The sequence below is a fragment of the Alosa pseudoharengus genome, unplaced genomic scaffold, assembly GCF_046254945.1.
Source record: "Alosa pseudoharengus isolate Yale_2024_CS ecotype anadromous, Long Island Sound unplaced genomic scaffold, YU_APseudo_1.1 YU_APseudo_1.1_scf_8, whole genome shotgun sequence".
Taxonomy (NCBI): domain Eukaryota; kingdom Metazoa; phylum Chordata; class Actinopteri; order Clupeiformes; family Clupeidae; genus Alosa; species Alosa pseudoharengus.
In genome coordinates, this window is record NW_027468870.1 from 38,155,745 (window position 1) to 38,168,738 (window position 12,994).

Sequence of the window (12,994 nt, forward strand, 5' to 3'; positions counted from 1 at the left end):
TTGGCGAATTAATGTACAAACATAATCCGCCCATAAAACTGGAACCACTGCATAGGTTTACAATTATCTGAAAGTTTATTGATGTTGTAAAGAGCGCATCCCAATAGGAAATTCAACCAAGCAGAGGTATAACACCAAGATGGAGTTAACTCACTAGATAGATACTTTGATCTCACTGTGATGACTGTGAGTCTGAGTATGTGTAGGCAAAAGGATTTAGTCTGACATGCAAGTTTACACACTGTGCTGATGAAGTGTGTCTGAGAATGAACTTGCCAAGCACCAAAAGAAAAATAAGCCCTTCTATATACAACCAAGTTTGACAGCTTAAAGCATCTTCATAATGATGTTTACATGAATCCACAATGAAGCTATGTTTCTAAAAGTGGCCTTTAATTGATTTGTTTGTGTGCCTTTATCTTAATGTCATAAAAGTCAAACTCAAGGTCAAATTAATGTTCTACTTTTCCCTAAATTTGTATTAGAGTGAATGGAATGTAAGTATGAATAAATCGAAAATAGAAAAAAAAAAAAATTAAACAAAAATGTCTTTGCCAAATAAAGCAAAAAGTTCATGGATATGATTATACTGTAGTATTAAGTAATAACTTTGAGCACTATCTACTGGCCATCATCTTTTCTCTGCTCAAATTTATCCTGTACATTCCATCATGTACTATTCAATTGTAGCTCTATTCAAGACCTCTAATTGGTTTTCTTTGTCTCCACCCTCAGCTGCAATAGTTGCTATACATGGGTAAGGTGCGATGTTGTTTTGGTTGAGAGGGGGTTATATTAATTAACACCCCATGATATCAATAACACTCCATGGTCTCAAATGTACTTGTAATGCCCTTACAATACATATTTATAATGAACTGGGCTTAAGATATGCATTGCCATCTGAAATGCTTCAGTTTTTTTGCAGAGGGGATTTGCATGTGGATAATGAATCTGACGCAATGCCAATGGATTTCAGAAATCTTCTCCCTGGCTCCTTGCTGAGCCAAGTCACAGTGAGCTACATATTTTCGACCTGGCAGTGCCACGAACCACCATGTGTCCTTTGGGCTATTGAATCCAACCATGTCTTTCTCTAATTTGCAGAGCATATAAGGTTCCATGGAGAGCCTAATCAAACAAGAAAATTACAGGAAGCACAAAACAATGAGCAAAAAAATGGAAATGAATCTTGCATCTGCAGACAGAAAATCACCCATACTGTCCTTTACGATGCTACTAATAATAAGAGCCAGATTTTCTCTTCCTGGGTGTTGCTGGAGCAGCCAATGAGACCCTTGGCCATCGTCATCTGATTCAGAGTCAGTGGGAAGTGAGTGAGGAATTATGCATTGTTCCAGATGTTAAGGAGACGGAATAATTAGGTGGCTGGGGGTACTCCGTTCCGCTCCTCTCCTCTCCGCTCCTCTCCTCTGCTCTCCTCTCCTCTCCTCTCCGCTCCTCTCCGCGCCTCTCCTCTTCTCTCCTCTCCGCTCCTCTCCTCTCCTCTCCTCTCCGCTCCTCTCTCCTCTCCTCTCCTCTCCTCTCCTCTCCGCTCCTCTCCTCTCTCCTCTCCTCTCCTCTCCTCTCCGCTCCTCTCCTCTCCTCTCCTCTTCTCAACTCTCATTTCCTCTCCTCTCCTCTCCTCCTCTCCTCTCCTCTCCTCTCCGCTCCGCTCCTCTCCTCTCCTCTCCTCTCATCTTCTCACCTCTCATTTCCTCTCCTCTCCTCTCGTCTCCGCTCCGCTTGTCTCCGCTCTGCTGTGAGTAGAGGCACTCAGCCATGTGTGCCTCCACCATTAGCCGCAGTGCACAGTTTAAGAGTGCGGTTTGGAGTGAGCGCTTGAGGAGGGGAAAATTAGCGGTAAATCAGAGTCAGAAGCCGGCCCGTCTGCCAGTCCCTTTAAAGAAGTGTGGAAGAGCGTGTCAGAGAAAAAATACTGGGGTAAATGAGAGAGGAAAACACTGCACACTGTATCTTACATCCTTTATGTATCATAGCAATTAGACACAGCCTAGGGGTCTGACCAGAGACTATGCCTAATTGGACCGTCATGGATAAACCATCCAGTCAATGTTGTAAACATTATAAAATTATCATGGTTTTTAATTTTACTTAAGATACTTACTGTAGTTATAGTCAAATATATGTGATGAGGACTTATCGTTGGAAATTATAGTCCAATATATGTGATAAGGATTTATCGTTGAAAATCATGAGCAAAAACGAATGCATCTAAGCACTCATATGAGACATTGTTTTTTTGTTGTTTTTAGAGGGTGTAGGCACAGTATACTGGCACACACAAACACATGTGTGCTGGCTCCTACACCAGAAATGTAACCCAAGCAGCAGACTATACAGCTTTCTGGAGCAAGGAACTGAGCTGTGAAGCTTTGATACAGTATTTCATCTGACCGGCACAAGGCATATCTTCACAGAGTGGCTCAGTACAGTGGAATGTGGTATGAAAAAAAAAGTCTTTGAAAACACATTAATCAAGTACTGCTGCATACATATAACTTATCAAAGAGGAAACGGGCAAGAAATGTGCATGCTACATGATGCATGAAACATGAGCTCACACCCCTTGGTCCTCTGAGGACAGATCTACTCTGGCTTCCTGTGCAAGATACACATAGATGCGGTAATGGGCCACCCCCACCCCAACCCCCCAGGTCAAAATGGTCTGTGGGGCAGAGTGTAGATACAGCAAATTATTCACCAGTGAGCAATATGGTAAGACATATGATTTGAATGATTAGCGTAACTGGAGATTACAGTGTCTGCATGGGGTTTGTGGTGATCATCTAACGGTGCTTCCCCATGAAGAAAACACAGTGCAAATTGCATTTATGTGACTGTGAAACCAAAATGTCATATCAACCTCCCAAATTGATGTGAGACTTGGTTGAGAATGAAGGACTTACTGGTGTTTGCCACTGTGTTGACTGGAGATATTAACCAGTTTGCATGGCCTCAATTAGACTGTGTTCTCAGCTGGAGGTGACAGGCAGTAGACATAGTATTCTCCTGTGGGTATCTACACACACACACACACACACACACACACACACCATGCAGTCATATCAAAGGTGATCATTTGCTGAAGTCCAGAGTAAAAAGTCCAAATGAATCTAAAGCAAAGAAATGGTTAAATGTATCAGCAAATAAAGTGTTAATTTCCCCTCCCTCGAATAAACTGGTGATATGATGGCAATTCGCTAACATCCAAAGTGAGTTTGCCTTTCAAAAACCCCAGATAATTATTTTGTTGGTGTGTTCATAGTTAAGCACAAGACATCATGATGAGGAAATAGAAACTTAGAAACTTACCTTCTGCACTGACAACAACTGTCATCTTAGCTGTCAAAGATTTGACTGACAGGCTGTCACAGCCAGAAACAGCAGACCTAGATCATATGAGGGCAGCAAGTGCAATAAAGCCCAGAGAGACTCATCATCCCCTGTCATGAGAACAATGTGAATTGAAAGTGCAACTTCTCATCAGCATCTATTATTGTCATAACAAAACTATGATAGGTGATTGGAGCCTCTAACAGTGAAATATTCCCTGCAATACAGAGTAACGTCAGGCTAAGTCTGATCAAATATCAGACTGCTGTTCTTCCTCTTGTTTGGCTGCATATCCATTGACCTGTAGTGGCAGAGCTGGTATTTTGAGTGGAGAAAAAAAATCTGCATAATGAAAACAAATGTCTTAGGGTCTTTTTTGAAAGCAGTAGCTAGGAGTTTAGGTCTAAAACTATCTTAAAACGTATAACTTCAACTTTGACTCTTGCATTTGCAAGAGCTCTGACATAATCTGTGATAGTCTTCTTGTGTTTGACTGGCTAAAATGCACTATTCAGAGTGGTGCAACACTCAATAACCACCATTTTCTATGATCATATCTGAGTATGTAGTGCGTACGCCTTATGCAATACTATGCTATTGGTATTATATGTTTGTCTTGTGCAATAGTGAAGCAGCATGGTGCGGTTATATGTTGCAGGTGATTTTTGCCATACTGACTTAGGTCTACTACTGTGTCTTGTCTCAGTCTGTGTCTATCGACTTCTTCTCTGTTTTTATTCTCACTTGTTTCCACATTGTTTATGTAAACTACCATGATGGCATTTCTCTCCATATCCCTAGTGTTTTTCTTATCTCCATGTCTGTCGTCCCTACCCTGCCTTTTCTTTTCTCTCTGTGTGTATGCGTATGTGTTCCGACCTGTCTGCACCGTCTCTGCATCTTTGTATGCCGTAAAGGTTAAATAAAACACAAATAGAATATCAGTACAAACTTCAGTATCTTAAAAACCTCCTGACTACCAAGAAAAAAATTATCTCCAAATTCTTTTTTTTCTTAACTTCCCCAATAGTTTGGAAGACAATGAGCATACTGAAAAAAAATTTTTTTGAAAAAAATTTTTTATTTAAGAAATAAAAAGTGTCCATTACAGTGGACTTCATAACACTGTACACATAAAACTGAATCAAAAATAAGTAAAAAAGCGGAAAAAAATGGAGGTAGTAACTACAAATGTCCACTGCGGAGGACAACTGTTTAACACTCTCCTATGATGGTAAAACATTGTTACATTACTTCAGAAAATTATTTTAAGTGTTTTTAAGAGATTCATAGAAAAAACAACAACAACATTTTAAATGTTAAATGCTCAACTAACTTGATTAAGCACTTACTTTTCTTCTTTCCATAAAATGTCCTTTTGGTGATGGCCACCATTTTCTTTGAAGAGGAAGAGGAAGTTCCCAAAACCCCACCCCCATACATGTGATACCATTTAAAAGCCCTAAATGTCCTCTTTAGAGAACAAAAGGAATTAGCTCAATAGAATGTATGGTGTGGGAGATATTCTGGTTTATAAAGGTCCTCTAGAGAGGACAAAATTGAACTGCTGGTAGTCAGGAGGTTAACACACTTCTAAACATTATCTCTGTTGAATACACGAGTGGTATACCATAGATCCAGTCAACCCTTTGTTCTCCTCTTCATTGTATCAGAAACATTGATGGCGGCTACAGTGATGTCGCTCTTTAATTTCATTTTCTTTTTTTGGCATGAGCAACTTGGGAGAATCAAATAACTGTATCAGATTTCCAGAAGCAGCAGCACAATTGACCTATATGTGTTCTTCCCATTCAACATATCAAATTGTAGGACATCATTTGATCTCTTCAGCAGCACCTGACACAGTCCCTCACTCTGTGTTAGGCACTTCTCACTGGTCCGTTTCATTCAGCAGTCTATGAGCCACATCTATTTGTATAGCAGACACATTTATCAAGTCCACAGATAGTAGATATAGTAGATATTTCTCTTAGTGTATGTGGTGCCTGGGAGTTGAATCCGTGACCTCAGAGCAGTCTGCATTTTCCTCTACCAGCTGAGCACACATGAATACATTTATTTATTTTCAAGCCCTTTGTGGTGATCAGAACAGAGTCTGACATTTTGATCCACTGTTCAAATGTGGAACTTGGTGGAGCGTCAATACATGTTCATGCTCATGTTATTTTTAAAATAAACTACGTTGAGAACTGAGGAGCTGTTTTTAACCACTCGTAACAGAGGCTAGTCTCAATTCGGCTTTTGGTTTTGCAGGAACCTTTGAGTTCGTGCATTTCAAACTGACGCACGGTTTTTGAAACAGCATAAGTGATCCCCTCTGTAGTCTCCTACCACAACCTCCAGAGAACTGGTAAAGGAATGTTCATACATTTTTTATCACACGTCTGTAAGTCGCTTGTGTATTGCATGCAACATGTCCTTGTTCTTGCCTTCATGTATAAATGCTTTTCATTAATCTCCCCATTATGACTGGTTTAATTTATCTGTGCTTTAATAAAATAGATTATAAAGCATAGTGCTCATGATTTGCCCTATCTAATGTAATAACCTAGCTGCAAAACTTGTTAGGCTTTGTATTGAGGGCATTCATCAAATAAAAAAATATATCTTGTTGGTGTGACAAAGAAAGACAAGTTAATAACTATAATGCAAAACAACATCTAATTGTAAATCGGAGATCCAATAATGAACCAAATTCTCGGTGAACTGTTTGATTAATATTTGTTATGTATCAATATTGTGGTACTGTACAGATGCATTTGCTATACTGGTGATGGTACATTCACAGTGGATGTGATGGCATCTGTCATCACCTGCCAGCTTTGGCAACTGGCCACACCACAGCAACCGACCAGCTCAGGACCATGGAGAGCGACTGTCAATACTTGCACACAGACATCCTTCAAGCACACTGACACAAGGCAGTCTCAAAAACTACCCCTGCAATCTTCAATGATCTTCTGTAGGCGCAACCATTTTCATGCTGTCCTTCAACTCAGGAGGAACAGCAGGGCAAAAGCTCTCTGGTTGTCTCCAGGGTAAGAACTCTGTTTTCTCCCCCCATACAGATTCAGAGCTTAGGCCCTCTTCAAAGGCCGATGAATAACCCCACCATCCTCCTCAGCAAAAAAAGCAAAAAAGTCCATTTCACATTTCACTCACATAGACCATTGTTACAGTATACTGGGCTCCTCTGCACCTCTACAATAAGTTCAAACTGATCCTTGAGATATAGTACAGTCAGTTGGATTCTGAGTGTAACCAGGATGCCAGAGCAAAGCAATCCAAGGGTGTACGTTTACAGTTTCTATTCAGACTGCCCTGCCAGAGAAAAGAGAGCTGGTGATGCAGAAAAGCAGGGAGAAGGTTGCTGAATGGATGCTCTGATGACAGTGCCGGACAGATCTATCCAGGAAGAGGGAAACGACAAACAGCACTGGCCAGTCAGAAATTAATTTTTTAAAGCCTACTGTGGACACACGGGTGGTATTGAGATGAGTGAAAGCTGATGTTGAGTGTTGTCAGTCAGCATTCTGGTGGTTGGCTGGCCTAGCTGGCAAGCATGCTTGTAGTGACTCCATATACAAGCAATCATTTTACCCAAGAGCGACCATTGCACACAGTGGGCCTCCCTGTTTCAATATACTGCAGTTTCCACACTTGACCCCCTCCGCGACTCTCAGCGAGTTCTCCCTGTAGAGTGGAGCTCACTCGGCTGAAGAGCGAGAGAGGCTGGTGTGGCTGAGGCCAGGGGAGTTGTCATTATGATTAAATGGTTCACTATCCTGATCGCTGAGGGCACACCGCTGGAGAATGATGACCAATGATCTCATGGCACCCGCTGCAGATTGCAAGGCCCCTCGCGGACCTACTGGTAGAGCAGCTTTGGAGATCTTTGCCTCCGGGGCGAAGCATTTATTGTCATAGTTAAGGCCACTTGATGTATGGCCAGGGCACAACATATTGTGTCTTATTTGGCTTAAAAGATAAGGACTGTAAGTAAGTAGATAGGCATGTGCACATGTCAGTGTGTGCCTCTTGCCTTATATGCCTTCGATACGTCTGTATGTGTAGACTTGTTATGATTAAATGGTTGTGAGAGCTATGAGGTTGCCTGGGGAACACAGGCGTGAAGTGATGCTTGGCATGTCACAGAGCAGACAGTTGTCATTAATCTCAGGGATAGGACGGGAGCTATTGTGTCTGTGCCATATCTACCGGTATGTATGTGTTATGCATGGACTTGCGTTACGCATTCAAGAGAACCACATAACCCAGTTAAAATCATGTTGAAACACCACTGCAAATATTTCATCCATACAGCAGCATGCAGTGTCATTCACACATACTTAAACAGTAGAGAGAGATAGTATTAACCAGAAAAGAGGCCAAATACCACCCATGGCTTAAATAAGAAAGTCCAATGTTGCAATGAGGGTGACACTGCGTATGGATTAGTCATAATGTATCACTACTGAGCAAAACCAGCTGAGGTGGAAGCGGCTCCAGTTTGCCTCTTGTTGATATATGATGGAATTGGCCAATTTGTTGAACTATTGTGAAGCTAGAGGAGATTGGAAGTTATTTAGACATTTGGCATTCAAGAAACATTATACCAAATATATTATTGATAAAGCAAGAAAGTAATTGCCCAGGAAATACATTTATCACCAGTGCAAGACACTATGAAACTGTTGTTTGTTATTCAAAATAAAAGACGCTAATAAAATGTTCAATTACTGCATGTCACTTCTAAAGCCAGCTAATTCATATTACTAACAGATTTTTTGCAGCATTCTTGCAAGGTTAGGCCTAAATAACTCACAGCAAAATATATACTTTCATCATCAAAGGAGAACAGTGATGCATTATTGAATTGCCTGCGGTATCAACATTCAACAAACTGCTTCTTCCTGGTCAGTCAATAACTTCCTGCTTCATGTATGCATGTGTGTGTGTCTACGTGTGTGCGTAGGTGTGTTTGTGTATGTGTGTGTGTGTGCATGTGATGGTAAATATAATCTGACATTGATGTTTTCAAGATATAAAAGACCAAAAAAAGACTATAGCTTGATATTAAAGTGTAATGCCTTTGGCAATGCAGCTACAGGTGGCTACCATTAGTGCCATATAGGACCCTCCATTCAGGCACTCTGTGGAGATGACTCTGGGCACAGATCAGACCACTGGTCTCTCAGATGCCATACATCCAAGATGATCTGTTTATTTATTTATTGCAAATAAGAACAAAGTGGCCCACATTAAAAATTTAAACTAGAAACTATGGATGTTATAGCACATCAATTGAAAGTGCCAAGAGCTATCCTGTAAGTTCAAGGGGCTAGTCAGAAACAGTTGACAAATATTTTCACCACAACATAGGAAATACTGTGTACTGAGTAAATGTAAAATATGATGCAATCTAGTATATACTACTACTGTATACTCAGCACAGCACAACACACATCTAGCACAAATGAAAAAAATATGTTGCAATATATTGGAAAATATTCAGAAGCAAACATTACACCTGAACAGGCACTGCTGGAAAGGTGAAACGTGTGTGTGTGTGTGTGTGTGTGTGTGTGTGTCTGTGTGTGTGTGTGTGTGTGTGTGTGTATGTGTGTGTGTGTGTGTGTATGTGTGTGTGTGTGCATGCGTGTACATGTGTACATGTACTTAAAGCCCTGGCCCAATAAATAAAAAAGTGCACCAAGTATTCTGTAAGTACCATAACATAGGTTGCACCAAGTGGATCAGTAGGTGATGTTACTTCAGAATAAAAAGTTGTAACTTGCCCTCATTCTCCGATGATCTTAACTCTGAGAACTTTCTTTTACGGAAAGAGCCTACATCACTCCACTGGGAGACAGGAATAGCATGTCATCATCCTCATCCACAAGGCTTTTATTTTTATGGATGTCATTGCGTGCAAGCACTTAAAAACCATCACAGAAGTATCTATCCAAAGATATCTTGCTCGCTCTTAAACATATTTATAGGTTCCTGACTGCCTTTGGTGTGCCAGACTTTTTGAGCCAACCCACCAGGGCATTCTGATCAGATATCTTCTACAGAACCATCTGAAGATGTTGACATGAAAATTCAATTTATCTTTTTACCACTTAATTACCATTATTCATGTTAATCTTGCATAAAAGGGTCATTTATTAGCAAGAGATTGATTGTATGTAATATAATAAGGACATATATTCATTTAAAATAAGTACACTATTATATATTTTTGACACATTTTATCTTAGCCAAAACTGAGTAATCTGTTCAATTATATTCTTTCATAATTTGTGTTGCAGACATACATGGGAGCACTTTCTGGACATTATTTCATGCGTGAGTTTAAAGATAAATTTAAGGAAACAGCTTATCAGACATGGCATATATGAAGTGGTGTACAATACAGAACATTGTTGTGTATATCCTTAAGAACTTCATGTTCCAAGTTAATGCATGCATAAAAGGCATGGGGATAAAATACTTACAAACCATTTTCTTCCATTGACTATAAATTTGCCAACCTATTTGACTAACCTGAAGAACATTACATTTATGTTTTATTTTTACTTAGTAGCTGTGGTTAAGGGTAGAAAGCAAAAAATACATCTACATTTGTACATCATTGTTACTGAATGATGATGCCTTACTAAAATTACCTTTTTGCTGTTTGGTCTCTTTAAATGTAGTGCAGTTTGGCAGACACTGCTTTCTCATGCAGCAGCTCCTCAATTCATTCCCATGACCTAACTACTAGGGCTGCACGATTTAGGGAAAATATCTAATTGCAATTTTTCTGACAGATATTGCGATTGAAACAAAAAGTAAACACACTCTCAAGCTTTAACTCTTTTAATTATTCTAAGAAAGCATGTCACAAGACGGACACGTTTCGGCCAATGCCGTCTTCAGCGTCTTACCGAGAATAAGACAAGGTGTAAACAGGTAAGATGTGACGTCAGCTAATTGAAATCTTTTTGATTTTATAATAAGTATTGGGTATCATTTGAGTTTGTGATCTTTTTGTTTTTTGTTTCTTTTCTCCACTTAGTCTTGTTCCAATTTGTCAATTAGCTGACGTCACATCTTACCTGCTTAAACAAAATAAAGGAAACGGGGAGAAAAGGAATATAACAACAGAAAAATAACATTATTGTGATACATGCAGCTGCAAAGCAATGTATCACCATGTTATGAGGGCTTTAACCCTTAAGCCAGTACGGAATGTTGGAAATTGAACGGTCTAATGTTAGAACGTTCTAATGTTAGGATGTTCAAAACTCCCCTGCTGAAGTTAAGTCACTTTTAGAGGCTTTTGAGACTTCTGGTGCTGTCATTTGTTATGCAGCATTCCTTTGACTCCTAGTCTATTCTGAAATGTTTTTGTTGCATTCATGAGCAAGCAAACAAACAAATCATATTTTGTAAGTCACTGGTTCTATCCCCTAAAAGCTGTTTATTGTGAGTATGAAGGATATTTCTATTGTGATATGCCAAGGTTATTATGATCCCCCTACTCATTCCCTCTTGTGGTCCAACATTTTTAGAGGGTGTGATGAATGTCCCCTTTCACCAACCAGCTTTGATTAAAGCTTTTATGATGGAGGCCTATATAAACCCACTCTGCACAAGCCTTGCGGTCTGTGTGGACCAGACTTTACCTCGACCATTAATAACATTCTAATAAATGGACTCATTCTTACTTTTGTAATTGCCACAACGTTTCATATTTGATTCCAGAACCCGGATTCAAATGACCCAACTTCTGTCTGCTTGTCTGATAGCTTAAGTTAAACAAAACAAAGCTAACCATAGCTTGAGTAAGTGTCACTGTAGATCATCCTTTGAATGGAATACCAGATGACACTGAGTGTGACAAAGGAAGGTTTGAAATTTAAAAAACATCAAGATTGGAGGTTAATAATGCAGAATGCACATGTCACTGAAGGTTTCCATTATCCAAAAATCTTCAAGTGGCAACCTATTTCAGCTTTGCATCAATATATCAAACATAGAATATATCAAGATAATAATCTTTTAAAGGCAATTGTTACAGAGTGCTTTAAAGAAAATAGTTTTCGATAGATATGTTAGACTGGAATGTCCTCATTTTAAGATGCATGAAACAGACCATGGAACAAGTTGTTGGGGCACTGAACTGCAGTTAAAGCAACACAATGTAGTTCTTTTACCTTCAAATAACAGCTTCACACTCGTATGGATGATACAGTCACAATTCGGAGAGTGCAGTCTGACATTGTCAATTGTTTGGTTTAGATTAGATTAGATTAGATTCAACTTTATTGTCATTGTGCAGAGTACAAGTACAAAGACAACAAAATGCAGTTTGTGTCTAACCAGAAGTGCAAAAAAGGAGAAAAGTGCAATGTGATATACAAAGTATAGACAGGTGGTGCATAGACAGGACGAGAAATATAGTTCAGTTTAGACAGTAGCATGGTTTACAGAAGGTGGTTTAGAGTAATATAAGTAAAATATAAATATGTGCAGAGTATTAGCAGTTACCTTATAAGAGCAGAATAAATATTGCTATATAATATGAACAATTAATTTGAAATTGTTGAACAATGAAATTGTTTGGTATTGCACTGTGTCAGGTTTTTTGTGGCGTATAAGTCTTTTTGTCAGTTTTAGATGAATTGGGTATCCCCTTAACGCTACATTGATACACACTATGTTAAACAGACTAATAGGGCGATGCCTACATTGTCTTATCACAGCAGAATGGACAAAAACACCAATTCTACTGGTATACTCATGACTATACCGGTTCTATGAGGGAAGTAACAGACACAGTTACTTTGTTTTATGTCATAGTCCTTACTAGTAGTCTTCCCTTGACTTTTGTTTTGAAGCACAGCAAATCCAACATTCAAAGCTTCTTTTCAATGTAATGAAATTAAACCAAATAATATAAATTGAACAAGAACAGGTTGTCTATTGTTTTGATTGTCCTATGAACTTTTTCTAAATTAACAAACATCCAGTTACTTTAATACAATGGCATTTCAAAAACATCAGTTGTCCTTTGAAGGGTAAACGATTAATTAGCTGTGTAACACACGGTGAGCAACAGCGGACAAAAATTAATGATGTCTCTGTCTTTAAAATAATAGCCATTTTAAAGGTGTCTGCTGACAGTAATTGATTACATTTATTCCAAGCCATTAATAATGACAACACTTTGTCATTCTTGTCATGAAATACATGGGCAAAATGTTAATACATTTGGTATTGCATTGGATTTTTTGACCCTTTCATTATGTATTGATCTGTTTCACTGTGAGAATTGGAAACATTCCTCAGCAAAACAATATTCTGCTCACAATGTCACAAACTTGTGACACATGCGATACATATGATAGCCTGGTACAAAGTAATGATAACACTGTAGCAGCCAGGGTATGTCCTGTCACATGACTTTGAAATTGAAGCCTATTTCGTTAATAAGCATACCCACCGCTTCATGCAGTATGGATGAGAGTCATAATCTTTGGCAACATTTTAAATTGTTGATCAGTAATAACTTCAGGCTCTGCTGCACAATATTGGACAGTTGGTCACACTAACCATGGCCCACTGT